This window comes from Suncus etruscus, chromosome 14 (assembly GCF_024139225.1).
Source record: "Suncus etruscus isolate mSunEtr1 chromosome 14, mSunEtr1.pri.cur, whole genome shotgun sequence".
NCBI lineage: Eukaryota > Metazoa > Chordata > Mammalia > Eulipotyphla > Soricidae > Suncus > Suncus etruscus.
The window spans coordinates 9,343,354-9,349,637 of record NC_064861.1 but is presented as its reverse complement, the minus strand read 5'-3'; the positions used below and the strand labels follow the sequence as shown (position 1 = coordinate 9,349,637).

The 6,284-nt window shown below is 45.0% G+C and overlaps 1 non-coding gene across 1 annotated transcript; it reads left to right on the top strand.

The window, feature by feature from the left end:
- Window positions 1-1,115: 1,115 nt before the first annotated feature.
- LOC126029227 (U6 spliceosomal RNA) lies at window positions 1,116-1,220 on the top strand. The gene has a single exon (XR_007502870.1). It is a non-coding gene; the product is annotated as a U6 spliceosomal RNA (small nuclear RNA).
- Window positions 1,221-6,284: the final 5,064 nt, after the last annotated feature.

Below are 6,284 nucleotides of genomic sequence, written 5' to 3'. Positions count from 1 at the left end.
TAAAATTAAGGAATGGAAAACTACAGAGCTGTAAGGAATGATGCAATCATGCAGTTTACTGCAACATGGATGGAACTGAAGATATGTTAAATAAAGTAAGCCAGAAGAAGAAGGATAAATACAGAATTATATCACTTATAAGTGGTATTTGGAATAACTACATGAAAAAATGCATGGTTTATTTATTTGTTTTTTTGAGCCACACCTGGCTGTGTTCAGGGGTTACTCCTGGCTCAGGGGACCATATATGGGGATCGAATCTACATCTGTCCTGGGTCAGCTGCGTAGAAGGCAAATGCTCTACCACTGTGCTACCACTCCGGCCCTCCAAAATGCAATGGTTTAAATGGGAGTTGTCAAGAACACTCTAGGTCCCAAAGTACAGCACGGAGAAGAAAAAAAAAGATTGATGAAGGAGAAACATAAATATAAAAGAAGGTCCGGGGCCATGTGGTTTCAGGTGCATTGGTGGTATTAAGAAAGGACAGAATTGGGGCCGGGCGGTGGCGCTGGAGGTAAGGTGCCTGCCTTGCCTGCGCTAGCCTAGGACGGACCGTGGTTCGATCCCCCGGCGTCCCATATGGTCCCCCAAGCCAGGAGCGACTTCTGAGCGCATAGCCAGGAGTAACCCCTGAGCGTCACAGGGTGTGGCCCAAAAACCAAAAAAAAAAAAAAAAAAAAAAGAAAGGACAGAATCGGGGCCGGAGAGATAGCATGGAGGTAAGGCGTTTGCCTTTCATAAAGAAGGATGGTAGTTCAAATCCCAGCATCCCACATGGTCCCGTGCCTGCCAGGGGGTGATTTCTGAACATTAGAGCCAGGAGTAATCCCTGAGCACTGCCGGGTGTGATGCAAACCCCCCCCCTTCCAAAAAAAAAAAAAGACAGAACTAAATATCCAAACCAGAGTTAACAACAATGAAATCCCAAGACTCAAGACTCAAACTTTAACAATAAAAACTTAAAATGGGGATGGTGGCATGGGATACACTCTGGGAATATCAATAGAGGGAGTTTGACACTGGTAGGACTGACCCTGATACACTGTATATCTGAAGCCCAACTATGAAGAATTTTGGAAATCACAATGGTTTCAATAAAAAAAAATTAAAAATAGTGCTCGCTTCGGCAGCACATAAATACTAAAAGTGGAACGATACAGAGAAGATTAGCATGGGCCCTGCGCATGACACGCAAATTTGTGAAGCATTCATATTTTTATGTCACTATGTACCTAAAATATTACTGTAATAAAAAATAAATTAAAAAAAAGGAAAAAATTAAAAATAAAATAAAATTAAGGAAAACAATGCAGTGCCCAGGGATCACCTGTGGTGGTGATTGGGAAACTACCTGCTGTACTCTCTCCAGTCCCCCTAAATGTAGTTTTTTTTTTTTTTTGTTTTTTTTGGTTTTTGGGTCACATTCGGCAGCACTCAGGGATTACTCCTGACTCTATGCTCAGAAATCGCCCCCGGCAAGCTCGGGTGACCATATGGGATGCCGAGATTCAAACCGCCATCCTTCTGCTTGCAAGGCAAACGCCTTACTGCTGTGCTCTCTCTCGGGCTCCCTAAACGTAGCTTTAAGCATACATTTTGTACCATCACTTTCTGTTTTGTGATCACATTTCTGGGTCTATCCTCAGTTTAGTGTTTGGGTGTCTTAACAGATTTGGGGGACATTGTGGTGTTGGGGATCGAATCTTGGTTTCTTACATGCAAAGCCTTATGCAGTTGCTAAGCTGCATTCTTGAGTTCTGCATTTTGTACTTGAACGGTGAAAAACCAAGTAGTTAGGGTAATTGCTTCTTTTTTTTTTCTTTTTGTTTTCTGGGTCACACCGGCAGTGCTCAGGGTTTCTTCTGGCTCTATGCTCAGAAATCGCTCCTGGCAGGCTCAGGGGATCATATGGGATGCCGGGATTCGAACCACCGTCCTTCTGCATGCAAGGCAAACACCCTACCTCCATGCTATCTCTCTGGCCCCTCTTATAGGATTTACACACTGGTGTTGTGTGAGGCCGGAATGATAGTACAGTGGGTAGTGAGCTTAACTTGCTTGCAGTTATCAGGGTTCAATTCCTGACATTCCAAACGGCACACCCAGCCTACCAGGTGTGATCCCGGAATGAAGGACCAGGAGTCAGCCCTGAACACCACCAGGTGTGATCCCCAAACCAAATAAACACTGGTGTTCTCTGTGACACAAAGTGCTACTACATCTGCTGAGACTTAGCTCTGTGCTTCTGCAGATTTGAGTGATTAAATACCTAATAAACACCTAATAAATACTTAAAACCTTATGACTGATGCTTATAGTTTTGCAGTTTCTTCTACTGAGCTCTCCTGTTTCCATAGTAGAGCTATTTGGAGGAAACTCAAGTCCTTGTTGTCTTGCTGGTATCTGAGTGTGGTTCAAGTAACTAGAGAAAACTTTTCCCCAAATCAACACATAGAAAATAAAATTCACATCTAGGGGCTGGGGAGAGAGTATGGGGTTAAAGTGCCTTGCACTCTGATGATCCTGTCCAATCCCTGACACTGCATATTCTTCCTGAGCACAGAGCCAAAAGTAACCTTTGAGCATTGTGAACTGTATTTCCAACACTCACATCAAAAAAGAGAAAAAGAAAATGCTTACACTTACTACCCGGCTCCACCAGTCCGGAAAGTCAATTCTCATCTTTCCTATTTTGTTTTTTTCTTTTTGTTTTGGTCCCACCCGGCAGCGCTCAGGGGTTCCTCCTGGCTCGACACTCAGAAATCACTCCTGGCGGACTCGAGGGAACATATGGGATGCTGGGATTTGAACCATCGTCCTTCTACATGCAAGGCAAACACTCTACCTCCATGCTATCTCTCTGGCCCTCATTTTTCCTTTAAACAAACAAAAAAAATCAATTGCTGGTCTGCCTTCCAGCTACAAAATCAGTGTTTCTGGCTCCCATTTCCATCCATCTCTATGTGAACCGTCACTATCAACAGTTGGCAATTCTCTGGCCCAGTCTGAAGGTTCCCAATACCCTTTTCATTCTCACTGAAGTAATTCTTTTTTTGTTTTTTTTTTTTTTTTTGTTTTGTTTTGTTTTTGGGTCATACCCGGCGTTACTCTTAGCTCTGTGGTCAGAAATTGGTCCTGGCAGTCACAGGGGACCATATGGGATGCCGAGATTCGAACCACCAACCCTCCTGGATGGGCTGCTTGCAAGGCAAATGCCTTACCAATGTGCTATTTCTCCGGCCCCTCACTGAATTCATTCTAACCTGGTTTTGCTGATGTGTTTTTTCCTATCTCCCTGTAAGTAATGAACTTTTGGGGCTGGGGATATCAAAGGGCTGGAATGCTCTGGTACTGCAAGGTCCTGGCGTAGTGGCAGTGACCCTGACTATAAGCTGAGAATAACCCTGAGTTCTGCCAAATTGGCCCCCAAACTAAACACATCAAACCCACCCAGCCTCTGAAAAATGGATCCTTTTATGTCATTTTCATTAACTTGTTATTTCACAATCATCTTTGGTTGAAATCTTCAGCTGCCTATAGGGAAAATTTCTAACATTAAAAAAACCTCCAATAAACCACGAATGGCTAAAAAAACTGTGGTACATATACACAATGGAATATTATGCAGCTGTCAGGAGAGATGAAGTCATGAAATTTTCCTATACATGGATGTACATGAAATCTATTATGCTGGGGCCGGGCGGTGGTGCTGGAGGTAAGGTGCCTGTCTTGCCTGCGCTAGCCTAGGACGGACCGCGGTTCGATCCCCCGGCGTCCCATATGGTCCCCCAAGAAGCCAGGAGCAACTTCTGAGCACATAGCCAGGAGTAACCCCTGAGCGTCACAGGGTGTGGCCCAAAAACCAAAAAAAAAAAAAAAGAAATCTATTATGCTGAGAGAAATAAGTCAGAGCGAGAGAGAGAGAAAGACGCAGAATGGTCTCACTCATCTACGGGTTTTAAGAAAAATGAAAGACATTCTTGCAATAATAATTTTCACACACAAAAGAGAGAAGGGCTGGAAGTTACATCTCACCTCATGAACCTCACCACAAAGAATGATGGGTTTAGTTAGAAAAATAACTACATTATTGTGAACTATCCTAATAAGAGAATGTATGAGGGAAATAGAAAGCCTGTCTAGAGTATAGGCGGGGGTTGGGTGGGGAGGAGGGAGATTTGGGACGTTGGTGATGGGAATGTTGCACTGGTGATGGTGGTGTTCTTTACATGACTGAAACCCAAACACAATCATGTATGTAATCAAGGTGTTTAAATAAAAAAAAAAAAATATATATATATATATAAAAGAAAAAACTTCTAATAGGGGCCTTAGTGAGTAGGTAGGGTACTTGCCTCATATGTAGCTAATCCGGGTTCAATCCCCGACACCATAGATATTCCCCCAAGCCTGCCAAGAGTGATACTGGAGCAGACCTGGAGCCAGGAAGAAGCCCAAAGTCTGTCTAGCCGGGTGTAGACCAAAAACTTAAAAACAACCAAAAAGCTCTTGTAGACCAATGTTTATCTGCCTAAGCAAATTTTTATTTTTTGGTCACACCTGGCGACACTCAGGGGTTACTCCTGGCTATGCGCTCAGAAATTGCTCCTGGCTTGGAGGAGCATATGGGATGCAGGGGATTGAACCGAAGTCCATCCTAGGTCAGCTGCGTGCAAGGCAAAGGCCTTGCTGCTACGCTATCCGCCTAAACAATTTTTTTGTTTTGTTTTGTTTTTGGATCATACCTGGCGGTGCTCAGGGGTTACTCCTGGCTCTGTGCTCAGAACTCACTCCTGGCAGGCACAGGGGACTATATGGGATGTAGGGATTCGAAACACCATCTGTCCTGGATCGGCTGCATGCAAGGCAAACACCCTACCGCTGTGCTATCTCTGGTCCTGCCTAAACAATTTTTTTTACCTTTTCTACATTTCTTTTTTATTGGTTTTTGGGTTACATCCGGATAACATCCATGTTATCTCTCTGACCCCTACATATCTTTTTTTTTTTTTGGTTTTTGGGTCACACCCTGCAGCGCTCAGGGTTACTCCTGGCTCTATACTCAGAAATCGCTCCTGGCAGGCTTGGGGGACCAAATGGGATGCTGGGATTTGAACCACCGTCCTTCTGCATGCAAGGCAAACGCCCTGCCTCCATGCTATCTCTCCGGCCCCTCTACATTTCTTTTTGAGGCTGGGGAATGCAACCTTAGTGGGGCAGTGCCAAATGAGGGGTATGTGGGCTCATTCCTGGCAAAGCACTGGGGATCTCAGTGTTTTTCAGCTGAAACCTATTCAAAAGCTGGGGCTCATCCAAGTGCTACCTTCAGCAGGCTCCTCTGAGCCATCCCCTGGGACCTTTCCATGCTGTTCACCCACCTCCATCAGCCATGGACACTCTCGACTGGGACCCAGACACACCAAACAAGTTCCTCCCACCTGCCCCTGGATTTCCACACGTGCCATTCTCAGCTCCCAACTGTAACAATCAGTAAGGTGATGGCTCAGCTCCCACCGCACTCTTCTGACATGACTCCAGACCTGCGGGCCTGGTACACGTGTTCAGAAACTTTCTTCTCTGGCCGATACTGACTGAGCGTTGGCCCATAACACAGTGCCTCTGAGGAATGGGAGTTTGAGTCTGGGAGCACTGTTGTTGAGTCTCTGAACTTTTACGTGGCCTTTTACGTGGTCTCTACAAAGCTTCCAATATTCAAAGGGTCCAGAGCAGCTTCCTTTACTGAATATTTGGATACAGCTGGGGATGGCCACAGGCTCAGATGGGGCCCCAGACTGAACTGAGCTTGGCTCCTCACAAGGAAGGTCTGGACTCAGGCCACTCTGTTATCCTGGGGCTTCTTTCCTCATCTTCCTTCACAAGCTGACCTTGTGTTCAGTTTCTTCTGTGCAGCCTAGAGAATGCTAAGCAATACAGCAGATTTCTCAGTTGCTCTTGCACTTTTCTGTAAATCTGTTGCTGGGTCATCTACTGACCTAACTCAGTGATGGGTAAAGAGAAGCGACTCAACCTATGGCCTCTGGAGCTGTGATTGCAATAAACAGAAGAAAGCACTTCCCATATACCTTGTACAAATCTACAGGAAGAACTAGTCAAAGTACTTGAAACAAAAAAACACAAGCTTATTTCATTGAGGATGTGTTATAGTTTTTTCAAATGTTATCCCCTACTCCTTCAGTCACATGCAGCAACGCTCGAGGGATTACTCCTGGCTCTGCACTCAGGAATCACTCCTGCTGGTGCTTGATAGACCCTATGGGATGCC